An 18,429-nucleotide genomic window follows, 5' to 3' on the forward strand; every position below is an offset into this window, starting at 1 on the left:
CTACGGATAGGCCCTTTCCACACCTGCTACACGTGGGTCCCGAAGTTCCAGTGAGCAGGTGGGAGTGCGTCGCATGTGTGTGGCCTATCCGCAGCCTAGCCAGGGCGACTTCAGTGTATCTGTTGTGTGAGTCAGATGTGTACCGTCCCAAGTGCGGCTTTATTACATGTAGTTTGTTGTCTGTCTGTTCATTCCAGTGTGTTTGCCATGTTCTGCGCAAGTGTTGTCTTATGTGTGGCTTGAGGTCTGTGTAGGGTACCGTTGTAATGTCCACAGTGTTCCCGAGTGCAGCAGCACCGGCACTCTCGTCTGCCAACTAGTTCCCAGAGATCCCTGCGTGTCCTGGGACCCAGCAGAGGACCAGCTCATGCTTTTGTGCATACACGGACATGATAGTGCAGAATACAAGATTAACTATGTGGTTTTTGGGGGGTGTATGCGATGACAGTGCGCGAACAACACTCAAAGAATCTGTATATATGATGGAATTGGGAATGTGATTTTCAAGGATGTGTCGTACAATCAGTAAAATTCCATACGCTTCTGCTGAAAAAATTGATGTGTGCATGTTCATGGTTCTGGCTGCATTGAAATTAGGACCATGAGCAGCGCACGACACCATACTGGAGGTTTTAGAAGCGTCACTATAAAATTCTGCACATGTGTATTTAAACTGCAAAGACAGAAAGTGCTGCAGTATTGCAGCTCGTGGTACACGATTTTTGTCAAGTCTCATAAAAGAAAGGTCGCACGACACAGGGCGAACTTGCCAAGGCGGTAAACTGTTAGAAAAGGATGACCTGTACACATCTAAAAACGAAGCACTGAAATCCGAGGCTCGCTCTCTCACTCTAAGTGAAAAGGGCAGAGGAATGGATGGACGATTTGCAAAGAGCAGAGATGTTGATGTATCGTTAAAGACAGTATAAAAAGGATGATTATTCAGTGATGAAATTTTAAAAGCATATAGCAAGTCCATGTACGTTCGTTGGTTCTCAAGGCTCCACTTATCACACTCGACATACAAACTCTCGACAGGGCTAGTGCGAAAAGCACCCGAGGCGAGACGAAGCCCCAAGTGTAGCACTGGGTCAAGCATTCGCAATGCTGTTTTAGTCGCCGACCCATATACCACACTGCCATAGTCTAAACGAGACCCAACCAAAGCAGTATAGAGCCGTAGTAGGAGTTCTTTGTCGGAACCATAAGATTGATGGGAGAGAACCTTAAGTATATTCATTGTTTTCAGACATTTATGTTTAAGTTCCTTGATGTGTGGAATGAATGTGAGTTTCTGGTCAAACACAACACCTAAGAACTTGTGCTCCTTGTTCACAGGAAGCGACACGCCATTAAGAGTAATGTCTGGGTCTATATGGACCCCGCGCTTCCTGGAGAACACAACGCAGGAGCTTTTTACAGGATTTAATTTAAAACCATTCTTGTCTGCCCAGCCGGCAAGTTTCTTTACACCAAGCTTGACTTGACGTTCGCAGATTGACAGATTGCATGATTTATAGGATATCTGCACGTCATCTACATACATGGAATAAGAGATTGTAGGTGGCAGTGCCTTACAAAGAGAGTTCATTTTTACTATGAAGAGAGTGCAGCTCAACACGCCACCCTGTGGCACGCCATTTTCTCGCACGTAAACGTTTGAGAGTGCACAACCAACTCTTACTCGAAACGTTCTGTCTGACAAGTAACTAACAAGAGTGTTTAACATGTTACCCGATACACCGAATGACTTGAGGTCCCTAAGGATCCCATAACGCCAAGCGGTGTCATATGCCTTTTCAAGGTCGAAAAAGACAGTTAAACAATACTGCTTATGCGCGAAGGCATCCTTGATATACGAGTCAAGAGCTACCAGTTGATCGTTCGTCGATCGCCCCACCCTAAAGCCTGCCTGGCAGCTCTCGAGAAGACCGTTGTACTCGAGGAAGTACACGAGCCTGCGATTTACCATCTTCTCGAAGAGCTTGCACAGGCAGCTCGTCAGGGCTATAGGACGGTAGCTTGAGGGGGACGACGGGTCCTTTCCCTCCTTCAGGAAAGCTACAACTATAGCCTCCTTCCAAGAGTTTGGAATGTGCCCCGAAAGCCAAATCTTGTTATAGAGGTGTAAGAGTGTTAGAAGTGTGTCTGCGTGCAGGTGGTGTATCATTGTGTATGTGATGTTGTCTGGGCCTGGAGCTGAGGGTTTACACGTGCTTAGAGCAGCCCTCAGCTCATGTAGTGAAAACAGGGAGTTGTAAGAAGTCTGTGATTTGTTGCTGTCGCGTAGGGACTTCTTTTCACAACAGGCTTTATGTTTCAGGAAAGTGTTTGTGTAGTGTGCTGAACTGGACACGTGTTGGAAGTGTTGTGCGAGTGTGTCAGCCTGTTCTTCGAGTGTGTCCCCTGTAGTGCTGACCAGAGGCAGGCTGTGTGTTTGTTGTCCCTTGAGTTTACGTATTCGTGTCCATACTTTCCTTGTGTCTGTGTAAGAGTTTATTGATGTTATGAATGTACGCCAACTCTCTCGTTTTGCCCCACGGCGCACACGTTTTCCTAACGCCTTGGCCCGTTTGAACAAGAGGAGGTTTCCCGACGTGGGGTACCGACGGAGGATACCCCACGCCTTGTTCAGGGCCTCTCGCGCCCGCCTACAGTCCTCATTCCACCGCGGCCTCCGCTGGTTGCGCGGGGCACCAGAGGCGTGGGGAATGGACCTTTCGGTGGCGTCGAGGATGTGCGCCGTGAGGAGTTGTGCGGCTTCATCTACGTGTAGGTGTCCTATGGATGTGTGGTGTAGTTTGGATGTCTCTGTAAATGTATTCCAGTTAGCTCGTGCTTCATTGAACCTATTATGGGAAGATGGACTGCATGGGCCTTTACCTATGTATGTAAGTGAGGTGGGGAAGTGGTCACTACCGTATGGGTCAGTTCCCACACCCCACTCGAGAAGAGGAAAGAGAACTGCGGAGCCAATAGCCAAGTCAAGACATGAGTATGTGTTGTGTCCTATGTTATGATATGTAGGCTGTTTATTGTTGAAAAGGCATGCTCCTGAAGATGTAAGGAATTTCTCTATAAGGCGACCTCGGGCATCCGTGCGAGAAGAGCCCCAAAGAGTGTTATGAGCATTAAGGTCGCCTGTCAGGATGTATGGTTCGGGCAGCTGGTCAACCAGCGCCTCGAAGTCAGAGCTTAAAAGTGAAACATCAGGAGGAATGTATATGGAGCATACCGTTATCAACCTATTAAATATTATCAAGCGTATTGCTACAGCCTCAAGGATAGTGTTCAGAGTGACAGGGTGGCATGCTAAGGATTTCCGGACGATTATGGCCACACCGCCAGAAGAGTGTGTGCAGCCATCCCTGTCTTTCCTGTATACCAGGTAACTATTCAAGAAATTTGTGTGTTTAGAATTCAAATGTGTTTCCTGAACACACATTACACTTGGCTGATTGGTATGCAGAATCTCATACACGTCGTCAAGATTATTCATAAGGCCTCTGCAGTTCCATTGAACAATATTTTCTTTTCCCATTATTTAGTGTGAGAGCTACTGGAGTGTGTATGTTTATGTGTCGTCTTTCGGGGCTGTGACTCTTGGATTGGGCTTTTTGGGCGGCCTATCTGTAGGCTTGGACGACGGAGGCCGCTCCTTGCGCTGCGTTGCAGGCAAGAACGGCACGACGTCCATCTCGTCGTCCGATGTCCTGGGTGTGCCCGTCGAACCGGGCCCCCCGGACTTGGCCCCCCTTCGGGGGCCCTTCGTTTGACCCGCCACCGCCGCTGGTGTCGGGGGCACCAGAAGTGGCACGGGCGGTGCGGTGGTGGTGGGAGCCGGTCCGGGGCCCGTGGTGTCCATGGCACCCTCCAACGCACTGGACGATGGGGAGGCACGGACGGGAGCGGCACCGGTCCCGACGGAAGAGGTTGCCACCACAACCGCTGCTGGCTCAGCGAGCGGTGTGGAGGCGGGCTGGGCTGCCAGAGGCAACCCAGGGGGGGCGGGGGCGGGACCAAGTCCGACTCGCGGTACTGGGTCCCCGCCGAAACCAGACGCCGCTCCGCCCCCCGGCGAGCTGCGTCGGCGTACCTCCCCAGGGGAAAAGAGGCGAACCTCTTTCGCGCCTCGGGGAAGGTGATGTTTTCTGTCACTTTTAGATGGATTATTTTCTTTTCCACTTGGAATTTCTCACACTTCCTGGAGTAGGCGGCATGAGGGCCCCTGCAGTTTGCACATGTGAGGTTGTCAGAATTGCAATTGTCAGTGGGGTGGTCCTGCGCTGCACATTTCGCACAGGTTGTTTTGCCGCGGCAAGAGGTTGTGCTGTGCCCGAACCGCTGACACTTAAAGCAGCGGCGCGGGTTCGGTATGTACGGGCGAATAGAGCATCGGATGTAGCCTGCATTTATATATTGCGGAAGTGTCGAACGGTCGAAGGTCAGGATGATGTGTTTGGTGGGGATTATCTTATCGTCCCTGCGCATCGTGATGCGGCGCACAGCTGTGACGCCCTGGTCCTTTAACCCTTCAAGAAGGTCGGAATCTGTTTCTGTAAGGAGATCCGACTCTGAAATCACACCCTGGGAGCTGTTCAGGCTCCGGTGGGGTGTGATCTTGATGTCGAGATCATGGATGCGAGTTTGGGCAAGAAGTGTGCGGGATTGTTTTTCATTGTTGAGTTCGACAAGGATTTCTCCTGTCCTGAGCTTTTTGGCTTCATACTTTTCACCTAATGTGCTTTGCAGAAATTTCGAGACAAGGAATACCGACAGTGAAGCGACGGGTCTCGTTGGGTCAGCTGACTCGATCACAAGAAAACGAGAATAGTTATTCATGTTTGTTGAAAGGACAGTTGTTGACAGAGGTGGGAATGAAACTTCGGTGCGGCCCCTTTTCGGGGGCCGATCACGTCTGGGGGGGGGGGGGGGGGGGGGGGGGTTGGAAAATGCCATATGATACATTGAAAAGCAGGGAGACGGGGGTACTTTCTCCTTTGACTTTACCCTGGTAGTCAAAGAGGTCCCGGAGCTCCCTGCCTGGTAGACAGGCAGGGAGCCCATCGGCCGGAGCTTGAGCAAGGCTCCGACGGCCACCGTTTACGGCTTCTACCCTTCACCTTTAAACACCTCGCCACGGTTGGACACCGCTTATGTTGGGAGCTCGGGGTCCGCGGTGTCGCTGCTCACCGTCACCATGAATACTCAAGGTGCCCCGTGCGGGGCTTCCGAACGACAAAACCTACATTTCAGCTGCACATGTCTCGGCAGAGCTGAAGGCGAAAATACGGTGTGCGGCGACAAAGCCGCAGAGGAATCCCGTAGTGTGTCTAGAATTAGCCAGGCTCTAGTTCTTCAACCAACCCGGCCCCACTTGCACACGAGCCTTTTTAAAGCCACGCACCTCCATAATGAACCTTCGCATTCATTCATATTCATGACGGGGAAGAATGCCGGCGCAACCGCTCTCGCCGTAATACCGAATCCACTACACCGGAAAAACCAGCCCATGTCTACACAACCTCTCTCCACGAAGCACCGATAAGAAAATCGGCTGCCCAAAAAAGCGCCGCAGGCGACGTGCTTGCAGCGCACGCGCGCAAGTTTCCAAAAAAGAGAGCAGCAGCAGCGCAGAAAGGGAGCGAGGCAGCGTGGGCGACCTGGCCCACTTGGAGCCCTTGGCACTGGTATCCCCGATAGCAGACGGGGGGAGGCCGCCGAGAAGGGGCTGGAACGCCGCTTCGCAAAGCACGGGCGGACGAGGGAGACGGCACCAGGCGACGGCCGGACAAGTGCGGGCCACGTGTGCGCCGACTGGCACGTGAAGGGCAGGCTAGGAGCAGCTAGCTCAGTGCCGCCGCTACCGCAAAGCCATAAACGACGAGGTTGTTTTCAGCTCAGAGCGCAACGGCATCTACACCCTCGCGGATCATGCCAGCCGCAGGAGTCACCCCAGTCACACACTTACAGCAAGAAGTTGCGCTCCAGGCAACCGAGCCCCAGCTCGGTTAAATTCTAGGTTCAGCTCAAGACAAATCACCAATTATTAACGAGCACGTATGACGAACTCGAGGCTGTAGTAAGTGAAACGTCGAACTCTACACACAAAGAGACCACTCTCCGGCAAGGCATAGTGCTGCACAGGGGCGCATGAGCCGTTATGGAGGTCCACCTTTAATTTTTTTTTCTAGTGATTGTAGGCACCAACTGCTAGACCGGCCCCGCGTACTAGATCGCTAGAACCGCGTACTGGGCGTTCGTCTCACTCTTGATTTCAGGCACCGACTGCGCAATAACTTCCCGTGTGCTACAGAAGCTCCGCGTACTGGATCGCCTAGAAAAACAACGGTGACACTTTACGTGCTAACGGGGAAGCGCCTCACTGGTGTACCAAGAGAATCCAGAAATCAAAAGTACGACAAAGGGGGCGGATTTATTCCGCTAAAGCATTTACAGTTTTAGCGAAACGCACAACAAGTATGGATGAGTTGATAGGGCAGATATTTTTTGGGAAAAAAAAAAAAAACACTCGGGTGGCTATCTTGCTAAAGTATTTAAAAATCGTCACTCAGATGGAAGTTTCGTACATTGGGGGCTGATTTTCTACATGAAAAGGACAGACAGAAAAATCTGACAAAAAAAAACACGTGATGCGTGTAAAAATTTCTCAACTTCACTACTTCACGTTGTGAATTTTAAATGCTATGTGGACTCAATGCGGACTCAATGTGGATTTCTATGTGGACTCAATGAGGAAACCCGTATGTCCATCTCTAACGCTTGATGCGTCACGATTTCGCGTCGTAAGAAAATGCAATAAGTAAAAGGCCCTAGGGCCGGCATATTTTCATAAAAACCATTTTCATATAAAACCATAAAAACGTTTTTCATATAAAAATATATTTTTCCAGCAGTGCATTTGTGCGTAGCAGTGAACCCAAAATTTCAAAATTCAAATTTTAGTTCACCTGGCCGCGCCGTAGTTGAGGGGCTCCGGTTAAATTTTGACCCCCTGCGGATCTTTTAACGTGCGCCGAAATCTGGAACACACGGGCGTTTTCGCTTTACGCCTCCATCAGAAAAGCAGCCACCACGGCCGGGATCGAACCCGCGTCCTTGGGCTCAGCAGCAGAACACCATACATACGCATGGAGCCACCGGGGCCTCGATATTTCGATATGAGACTGCTTATAGTTCTCTTCAAAACATGCTGATGGAGGCGAAAAGCAAAAACCCCCGTGTGTTCGAGATTTCGGCGCACGTCAAAGATCCCCAGGTGGGTAAAATTAAATCGGAGCGCTACACTACGGCACGCCTCATCGTCTGTGTAGCGTCGGCGCGTTAAACCCCACGATCATCATCAATCATCTTGAAAACATGTTTTACCAGCAGAGCATTTGTGTATAATGGTAAAGCCCATTTCAAGGGTCGTAGGGACACGTGGGGTCTTATGGAGGTATATGTGATGAAACGACCTCTTGAGGCCTGCCTCCCTAACCTGATATGACAGTGCTTATATTGTCCCTGAAAAAAGAGTCTTCTCAGCAATGATCTGTGCACCGCAGCGAAGACGACATTAGTAGGGCTAAGCGTGCGGCTGACTGGCTCACGCATTGATTCGACAATTTCCACTTGGAGTTACTGCTGGTTTTTGGTTCCTTATCTGAACCTTTTAGCAAGACTACACTACCACTGGTCGGCATTGCTACAGTTTGCTACAGTTCACCTCACTCGAAAGAAAAATGTTTCATTTGCAGTCCGAAACAATTCATTTTCAAAGTACCGACATTGCCCAATTAAGGCCGATCCACACGGCGGACCAAAACGATTATTTGGACCGCGGTCCGCGCATCACGTGACAGGACGTCACCAGTTCGCGCGGGCCGCCGTTGGACCGCGCAGGACCGCGGCCCTCACGGTCCAAATATTCGCCGAGGCTTTTCGGTCCGCGGTCTCACGGCGGACCGCGACATCAATCAGCGTGGTCTGACAGCTCCCGCGCCGCGTGGGCGGAGCCGGGTCCAGTAGCGCCAATAGAGAATGGCGCAGGCAGCGCGCCTGTTTCGAAGCGCTCGAAGTAGCCTGTCAATCACCCCCGCTGGGATAGGCGGCGGGCTAGGCTTACAATCGCGACGCATACTTCATCCGCGCTTTTACTAGCGAGTCCCACGACTTTTACTAGTGCGATGCTAGCCATCATTATCACTTTGTTTCACGCATGTGGACCTCAATTTACGGGAAGCGTTCGGTTCCAGCGAGCGGTGACGAGCCGTACGCAGCCCGGATCGCCCCGCCGTCGCCGCTCGTAGTGTCGCCTTCGTGCGAACGACGCCGGCGGCTGCGTGAGCGCGCCCGCCCGGCTGGCATGCGGGTGGCTGTTATTCTGGGGATGAAACGTTTCGTGCAGGCTTGTGCGTTACAACATGTTGTCGCGGCCAAACGGCGCCTGTGTTCAACCTTCCAGCTTGCGAGTTGAGACGGTCGGCCATTCCCGGTCCGCTCAGCCGGCCCGCCGTGTGGATGCGCTCTGCTCTGGATTCCGCACGCCACAACTTGGTTCCGCAGTCCCAGCTCTTTTCGACACATCCACTTTTTAACCCCGCACGACCTTTTCGGCGCAGGGTAGTCTTCTTCATCAACGTACAAAGCTAACGCCATAGCGGCCAAACGACGCTTGCGCTCTGTTTCCATTTCGACTGCTCCAAAATGCGCGCGGAACCGCGAAACCAAGCGCAAAATACACATAAAACATGTGCGGCGCGGGCGCGAGCCGTTCGTACGGGTTCGCGAGTTCGTCTGGATGGAAGCACTGTGGTGGAGAGTGTTGCTGGTTGGACCGCTCTGTCGTCTGCTACGGCGGTCCGCCGTGTGGATGCTCTCGGCGCTGCATCGGACCGCGGCGGGCCGTGACGCGGCATCACGTGACCGATCGGACCGCGGACTCGGTCCGTCGTGTGGATCGGCCTTTAGTGGAAGAAGGCCAGGGGGCCGCACAGGATATTTTTCCCCCAGAAAAAAAAGCTCGTGCGTATTATATATATATATATATATATATATATATATATATATATATATATATATATATATATATATATATATATATATATATATATATATATATATAGAGAGAGAGAGAGAGAGAGAGAGAGAGAGAGACCTTTTAGCTTTTAATTTGGGCAGGAGGATATTTTGAAAGGTGGACGTTGTGGCAGTGAGATTTACGCTGCCCCACTAACTGCTTGCTTGAGCAGGGGTCATTGGGGGAGCGAAATCCGACACGGAGGGGAACGATAAAACACCGAGGAGCTTTTCGCCGTGCCGATGACGAAGTTGCGCAGCCGCGGCCACTGACAGACGGCTGAAGGAAGCTGCACGGGTGCGCTGAGCGTGACAAAGCAAATACGCAATCAAGTTTTGCCCCACGCGAGGCGAGAAAACTATTAGCGATAATGCCATATCGGGGCAGCGATCTGACCGCAATGCAACGCGGGATGTGCGGGGGCGGTCCCTTCAACGTCGCCACACCATTCATTCATCGGCGCCACGACCCCGATCCGGCAATGCGCTTCAGCACGATCCGCCGTTCCAGCCCACCCCGTGAGCGGAGAGGCGAAAAGTATTACGCCAGTACGCGCGGTGGCGGCACCTGCCTACCGGGGCGCACATTGGCAGTATTCCAACCCGACCGCGCGGTGGCGGCAGCTGCACGTCGGGGCGTTTCAGACACAAGCTACGCCAGGAACACCACTCTCCGTGCCCCAAACATCGACTTGATATTTGCGCGCGCTACTCCGTGGGCGGTAGGGCAAAAATATTTAGTCCGCGTGTTTATTTTGGACCCACGATCCACCTTTTCCAGAGCCTGCACGACACATTCGCGCCTTCCCCCTAGCCTCCCCCCACTCTCAGGCTGGAAGAAAACAGGGCGCAATGTTGCCAACCTCCTCGGTTGGTTTGCTACCGCTACCGTGCGAAGCCCCTGTTATGCTCGACTGCTTGGGCGCAACAAGCCTGTCAAGTTCAACCCGGCCACCTGTAATGATCCTTCGCCGCCCTCTATTACCTGGCTTTTCCCTCAACTGCATCCTTGCATGGGCCATCTCTTCCCAACACCTGCTGCAATGATCCTCCTCTCCGGGGTCGTTTCCCCTTTCCCGTCATAACCACTGAGCCACCACCTCGTAGCAATGAACGCGTGCGGTGCCCACGCATTGATACACAGTGAAAATGCACAACCCCTACCACGAACCCCACCAAGATCTCTCTCTCTCTCTCTCTCTCTCTCTCTCTCTCTCTCTCTCTCTCTCTCTCTCTCTCTCTACTGCACAGCTACGTCTACAACTAGCTGAAACAGTGATCCTGATTTGGATTATTCGTAGCGTAGGGTCCGAGCGCGCTCACACTAAAACTGAAGCCAGAAATGAAAATTGCGCTATGCTGGCCCGCAGGCCCCCCAACACCGTGTGACTGTCGGTTCAGCTCGAACTATACAAGGTTACAACTCCAGAACGGCACCACCTCATGTAGTGTATCACTCCATATCACCATATCATATCACCTAACCGCAGTCGTGCACAGAAATACTGACTGGCCTACGACGAAACCAAATTTGGCAGTCACTGTGCACACCTCGGGGCAGGCCTGCAACGAGCGGAGTGTGCACTGCACAGCTCGCGTCCTCTTGGGCACTTCAAATTGGCTGCCATATCAGTGCGTACGATTACCCGGAGTACACTGCAGCAGAACGCGCGCAGAGTTCGTTGCGTGAATAGCGGCGCCCGTGGTGGCACACGCCATGGGAGACCGTCATGCAGCGCTGGCAGTTGTGGATTTACACATAACAGCTGCGGCAAGCTCTTCGCAATATGCGCGCTCCTACGGGCACACTGGACTAGCGCGCTCCGCGTGAGCGTGTGGCGTCACGTATGCGAAAAGCGAGGGCTGGATCAGAGCTCCATGTCATACAAACAGCCAGAATTGGCTTCAACGACTGCAATAATGCAACCAAGGTGTGCTCGCAATGTCCACTGCGCTGCACAGCTTTTCGAACGAGAGAGAGAGAGAGAGAGAGAGAGAGAGAGAGAGAGAGAGAGAGAGAGAGAGAGAGAGAGAGAGAGGCGTCTCACTTCTACCCGCAAGGTGTGCTCGCAATGTCCACTGCGCTGCACAGCTTTTCGAGAGGGAGAGAGAGAGAGAGAGAGACATCTCACCTCTGCCTTTGCGCGTATCGGCAACAGATGTGCAGATAACAGCCCTATGCCCGCTTCGAGATATGGACAGTCACCTACACCGGAAGGTGGTAACCTTCCGGTGCCGCCTCGCGCATTCCAGAGAATGGCTTCGTCTCGGCTGCCTTTCCTGAACGCATCGGAGCCCACCACATCGAAAAGCAGCCTTAGCCGTTGGTCGTCACTCTGTTGATGTGGCGGTAAAGTTTTAAAACGCCTCCATTATCACGGCTTGAAAGTCAATCGCCGACAAAGATTCTGATCGGCCACGAGATGAAAGGTCCAGGGCCGGCACAGCCAGCTCGACTCCCAAACTATGGTCCCTACCCAAACTCAGAGGCCGAACAGAAGTGCCGCTTGGCCGCGACGGACACACGGACATGAGCGAAACCACTATAGCGAAACTCTATTGCATGCGAGAAAGCCGGGCGCCACTTCCCCAACGTTACCTGCAGCGCGGGACAGAAGGAAAAACCCGTGCGCAGTTTTTTAAGCACCAGTTCTAATTCTTGGGGCAAGGAGGATACACCAACTATGCCGGCCAGCAGACGTGCTCCATAGCGTCCACGGAGGCTGCCTTAACGCATGTCGTACAGTGACAAACATAGCAGAAAACGTAATGGGGAGAGGAAGGAACTCGCCGGAGCCGAAGTCCACCCCACATCCCCCGCCTCCCCGCCGAAACGTAAGCGTCACTAACTTCTGCGGGAGAGGCAACTGACTGGCTCACTGACTCAGCCATTCCGAAATGAGTAAACGACCGCACAGCTTTCACATGACACTCGGTACATAACATTTTAGTTTCTTTTGCAACTTGCTACGCGAAAATGAGCCACTTTTTGCCCTATGACCTTCTCCCATCAACCACGTCTTTTGTGCCTGTTGTAACCAATTTAGAGATCGTATTTGTTGAAATTTGCACAAGTTATAAAAAGATTATTTTGGGTATCTGCTATCGTCCACCGTACTGCGATCCGGGCTTTGTAAATAGCCTTCACGATGCTGTTAACATAGTTATGGGACGTTTTCCTAATGTACCAGTCCTTTTAGCCGGAGATTTTAACTACCCAAATATATTTTGGTCCAGTGATGTACCTCAGTTAAGTCCGTTTTCTACTGACAGTTATAATTTTTTTAGCTTTTGTTCTGATTTCAACCTTACGCAAATTGTTACCCAACCAACCCGCATTACACCTACTACTTCGAGCGTTTTAGATCTAGTGTTAACCAACGTGCCTGACCTGTTCATGTCTCCACTTTGTTTGCCTCAACTAAGTGATCATTGTTTGCTCCATTTCACTATGGATGTTTGTGTACCTCATCATGAAAATTATACTAAGCGCATTAGAGATTACGCTGCTGCCGATTTTGATGCCATCAATAGAGAATTTTGTTTATTTCTAGACAGCTATCTTGATGAATTCGAGGCTCGTTCCGTTAATTCGAACTGGAATTTGTTCAAAGAAAAAGTAACATACCTGACTGAAACGTTTGTTCCCCTGAGGCTAGTCACCACCAATAAGCATGCTCCCTGGTACAGCCAATCTTTGAAAAGGTTGGCTAATAAGAAAAAAAGGCTGTTTAGGTCCGCTAAAGTTTCTAAGTCACAGGCCAGATGGGATTCTTACTACGTTGCTAATGGGGAATACAGGAGGGCCACAAAAGCAGCAAAGGAAGCCTATTTTAATAACACACTCCCGAATATGTTAGCCAATAACCCGAGACAATTTTGGAGGGTGGTGAATAAAAAAGATACTCGCGAAATAACACTTAAAACTTCGGACGGGTTAACCCATAAAGATGACTGCTCTGTTATTCTCTGTGACACCTTCGCGGCGGCAGTGTCGGGTTTCCTCAACAAAGGATCAAATCTTGTTTATCAAGCTAGTGGTTATCTCCCGATGGAAGCAATTCGTTTCGACACAGCAGGCGTACAAAAAATAATAGAAAACCTTAAAGTCTCGTCTTCCGCCGGAATCGACAACATTACTTCTAAGTTTCTTATAAACACTAAAGTCTACAGCTCCATAATCTTAACAAAAATATTTGAGCAATCTCTGGAAGCAGGCTGTCTTCCGGATGATTGGAGTGTGGGAAGAATTATTCCATTCTTTAAGTCGGGTGATAAACTTTGTCCGGAGAATTACAGACCAGTATCAATCCCTTCGATACCATGCAAAATAATGGAACACGTAATTTATTCGTAGCTTGGGAATTTTTAGAGGGCAATTCTTTCTTTACTGATTCGCAGCATGGATTTCGTAAAAACTTTTCCTGTGAAACGCAACTATTATGTTTTATTCACGATTTGCATTCTATTCTTGACAACGGCACACCCGTTGACTGTATCTTTTTAGATTTCTCAAAAGCGTTTGATAAAGTACCTCATGATTTACTCATTTTAAAATTACGGAGCCTCAATATAGATGATAACGTCCTCGCGTGGGTGATTGCTTTTCTCAGTAACCGTTCCCAATTTGTAACTGTTAATAACCTTGATTCGCCCAGGGTCCCGGTTGGCTCTGGGGTCCCACAGGGCTCTGTGTTGGGACCATTGCTCTTTCTGGTTTATATAAACGATTTGCCTCTAAACATTACTTCTTCAGTCAGTCTTGTCGCAGATGACTGCGTAATTTATCGGGCAATTAAGGGTCATTCAGACGTTCTAGAATTGCAGGCAGATATGGATCGGGTTCAGAAATGGTGTGAGACTTGGGGCATGACGTTAAACGTTAAGAAATGCAAGTACATGCACGTTAACCGTCACAGCACAAGTATCAGGGCGTATCAAATTAATAATGTTCTTCTCGAAGCAGTAAATTCGTATAAGTATCTGGGTATATACATAACTTCTACATTATCTTGGAAGACACACATTGAATATATTGCAGCTAAATCTAATAGCACGTTGGGCTATCTTCGAAGAAATTTTAATCAGGCACCCGTTTCCTTGAAACTCTTACTTTATAAAGTATTGGTACGTAGCAAATTAGAATATGCGGCATCTGTCTGGGACCCTGGTCATGACTCGCTTATCTACGAATTAGAACGAGTGCAGAATCAGTCAGCGCACTTAATCCTCTCTAATTACCATCGCACCTCGAGCGTCACATCAATGAAAACCACACTATCATTACCCCTTCTGTCTCTTCGCAGGAAAGTGTTTCGGCTGTGTCAATTTCACAAAATCTACTTCACCAATCCATTACTCAGAAATAGATTATTGGCCCAACCAACTTACGTTTCCACTCGCATTGATCATCGCCATAAAGTAGGAGTTCCGTCAGCGCACACCAAGTGTTTTCAGGAGTCATTTGTGCCAAAAACTTCTGTATGTTGGAATCATCTTCCTCATGATATCGTTGGTATCAAAGATGCTGCTTTATTTAAAGTTGCTGTCACTAATTTTATTTGTACGTAGCCTTAGTTCAACCCTGTAGCAAGCGATGTTACTTGATTACAATTTTTCTGTTGTTGTATTTTGATTTGTATGCTGTACATGTATGTATGTACCCACTCTCCTCTGTAATGCCCTCGGGCCTTGAGGGTAACTGAATAAATAAATGAATAAATAAATAAACGGTTTTTGCGGCAAATTTCAGAACAACGTTCACCCAACTCTTGCAATTAAAACGGCGTTCAGGCATCACGATGGGTGAAACTGCAGTGAACTGAACAACGGGACTGCGAACCAGTACCACTACGACGGTCGATGAAGACACAAGTGCCAGGGCAAGTACACGTCAGCAAGCACCCACAGTTCTTCGGGCCCCCGTCGGTGAGGGGTTACCGAAGCACGTCCCCGAAAAAGGAGAAGAGAGCGGCCTCAGCAGAAACAAGGCAGGCCCGCCGACGATTACCGCTCCCCCCACGCGGACGCGCGCCTGTGTATTTTGCCAGTGAGGACACGCGCGTGCCACATGCCGCTGCGGAGAGGGAGAGAGATGCAAAGAAGCCTGCGGTACTGGAGCAGCCGGACTCGCAGGCGCCGTTTTGTTCGCCGATGCTTCCGGAACCGAGTTGAGCGTGCCAGGACGCTCGTGCAACCCCTGTGCAATTACACCGCTATTCTGACTACCAGCACCAGTTATACGGTGCCAAACAAAAAGAATATAGGCGAAATACGTCCTAAAGCGACGGGATATACGTTGCTCAAGCGGTTTTCCCTCCGTACGTGCACGTAACCCTGAGCACTCTAAAACCTGAAGACGCAGTTCGCGCCGCCGTACCCGCACTATAGCCAAACTCTATCTCCGTGAAGGTCGCCCGCGAAAAATCCGCCGCGATGACCTGCGCATTTGCTCGCGACGTGCATTCATGGAGCTCGTAAGGTTGGAGGCTGGGGCGAGTTGGCATGCCATAACTGGGAAACACAGCCCTATAACAAATACCCAAGTGGACAGAGGGCCCAACACGGCGCTGACTCACAATTGAAAGTTTATTATTTCCCGCGCGGTATAAATACCCACGTTATCAAACACTGGAGAAAAATAAGACCTAGCGAAAATCAACCTCAGGATAACCCGAAACGCATGATTGTCCCTTCGTGACCGCGCATCTAGGGTATGCAGTTCCTTTGTGGAAAATGAGATGGGCGTCACGCTGACACACATTGCACCCAGTCACGCAATCTCGGACGCCTCAACGATTTCACGTGCGGTTTTAATGCCATTCCTGCAGATAAGCGAGCTCTGCTCAAAGCTCGCGAGTACCCGCTCTCCCAGCAGTTTATGCCTAAACGCCCGCTAGCTGTTAGAAACACGTTGTGATCAAGTTCCCATAGTCTTTCACTCAAACCAGTCCGCCCAACGTATCTTCTCCCGCACGATAAGGGTATGCAGTAGGCCAGTGGTTGTCAAGTGGGGGTCCGAAAGCACATTTGAGAGCGTCCACCCCCCCCCCCCCCCCCTCTCTCCCGCGAAAGCCCCCTTCCTTTTCGCTTCCTTTTTACCTGGTGGTATTGGAAGGAAGTGGCTTTGCCACATGACCAGTAAGTTCGACTTCTTTGTAAAGCACTGCGGCTATGCAGAAAAGCCAAACACTCAAAGGGGGGATGGAAGGGGGGGGGGGGGGAGAGAGGATTGGTGTATGGGTGAATGACTGCAACAAAACAAAAGGGGGGTCGTTCGATGACAAACGGCCCAGCCGTGAACTCGACCATCACGGACTTCTTCAGTAAAAAATTACGCCCACCTCCCCTCGCGGGAACCCTGTGTAGATGCGACTCATCGTGGGTTTCCCTCGGCGTTTCCGTTGGGTTGATTCTCCCATCGCGTGAAACGTGCCATGAACGCGTACGATGCATTTCCGTCTACTACGGGGTTCCCGCATCCCGTGCACGTCGCTTCGCAGCCTCATCGTCGGTGGTGCTAGCAGTTCTGTTATTGGCCTGGCCGGTGCTTGTGGCGGTTACGCCGACCATCGCGATAGCAGGCTTGTTAGTCTCCATTCAAAGCAGCGTTGGACATCGGAGCACCGGCGCTGGAACGACGGAGCGGAGCGGCGCAGGTACCGCGTTGTATTCGCCGCGAGCTCGACATGTAGGTGGCGACAGCGTAGCGCTGCTAGTGTGGATGCTCCGCTGAGCGGCCCGTAAGAATGCACAGTGTGGGCGCGCTTCGTGCCTTTTTCTCGCCGTATGTGCGCACGAAAGGTGTAAACAAGAGGGGTATGCTGTAGCTCGGTTCCTCAACGTTCAATGTATAGCATGGAAGCGGCAGTCAGTTTTCATTACTACGCCAAAAAAAGCGACGACTCATCGGGAATCTCAGAATGGCCGTAATTGTGACAATGAACTTGTACGCTGTGGCTCGTAGCAAGCTCGATCTTTCCAGATTATGGCTTTGAGCCTTCAATAAAAGCATAAATAGAAACAAATCAGGAAGCCTCGATCTCTGAAATTCAGTTTACAACGGCAATCTCAATCGCTTTCACTGGTAGCATGACGCATTCTTGCGATGCCCTGAAATGGTAACATATACTTAACTACCCCGAAATTCTTTCTGAGAGCTTACGATATTTTTTGTGCGTTCAAAAGGCAACATAAGATTACAGAATTTTGATCAGTACAGATATATAAATGTAACCGCTCTAACGGGTCTTTTAAATGAAATTTTAGCGACACTGAAGGAAGGTTTGATGAATAACGGTTTCGGATGACTTATTTACGGCTTTCATCGCAAGTGAACTTGCGAATTGAACTGTCAACGCACGCAGTACAATCAACATCTCATGTTTAGCTAGGTTTTCGCAAAGTGATAAGCAGGTTTACATTGTGCAAACCAAGCTTCTGGGACCTCACAGTGAGCACAAATTTTCTGTTACGGCTGCTTGTTGACCCGCTGCGTTCCTTTTAAAATATAACAGGTGCCTCCAACAGCGAGATGTGTTTGCATTCTTGCGTATAAGGTCGCTTACGAACCCTAAAGATGGCAATAAATGAAGTTGCGCTGTTGCAGATGTAGTAAACCATTTCTTTTTTATTTCTCGTTGCGAATCAGCGCAACGGGTTCCGGGTAACTACTTTGTTTTGTAAACTGAATATCGCCTTTGTCTTGGCATTTACTTCTTGAGGATTGGTTAAAAAATAAAATTCTGTGCATTTAGTTTTTTGTTTTCGGGAAAAGGGGGGGGGGGGGGGGGGTCCTGCCAACGTTGCAAGAGCAGCGAGAAGAGAATGCATGTAACGCGAAAAGCCAAACTATGGTTATCACTATTACCAGAGTCTCCTCTGCTATTACTTACAATCGAAACTACACTAGGCGTCGTGTTCTGTAGCGGTGAAAAAGCAGTATTTTAACACGTATTTTCAAAACTGATTAACCCCCTTTTGGTCCGAGATTGTCCAGGAATTGTGGCTCGCCTTTTTCAAAATTGTATTGAAAGCAAGCATTGTGGGAAAAAATTACAAAAAAAAAAAACAGTGAGTCATGGCACACACCCCTCACACATGTGGGCAACAACGTGCATTATATTACGCGTTTTCTCCTCTTTCGTTAAACTTAGGTCCACCTTAAAAGGTTAAGACGTGACCATATTAGGCATTTGGTTATGCTGAGTGAGACACGTTTCTGGACAAGGTGATTCATGTCGGTATATGAAAATGACACACGGAATGCCACATGACAGACGCAAACTCACAACTGCTTAATTTTACCGAAAAATCCCCCCTAAATACTCTTGCGCATCCATAGAAACG

The 18,429-nt window shown here is 50.0% G+C and overlaps 1 protein-coding gene across 1 annotated transcript in view; it reads right to left on the reverse strand.

The window, feature by feature from the left end:
- Cip4 (formin-binding protein 1-like Cip4) overlaps window positions 1-18,429 on the reverse strand; it is a 130,775-nt gene that overhangs the window by 76,823 nt on the left and 35,523 nt on the right.

The sequence above is a fragment of the Haemaphysalis longicornis genome, unplaced genomic scaffold (assembly GCF_048455015.1).
Source record: "Haemaphysalis longicornis isolate Haplotype H1 unplaced genomic scaffold, Haemaphysalis longicornis Haplotype H1 scaffold_1, whole genome shotgun sequence".
Classification (NCBI taxonomy): Eukaryota; Metazoa; Arthropoda; class Arachnida; order Ixodida; family Ixodidae; genus Haemaphysalis; species Haemaphysalis longicornis.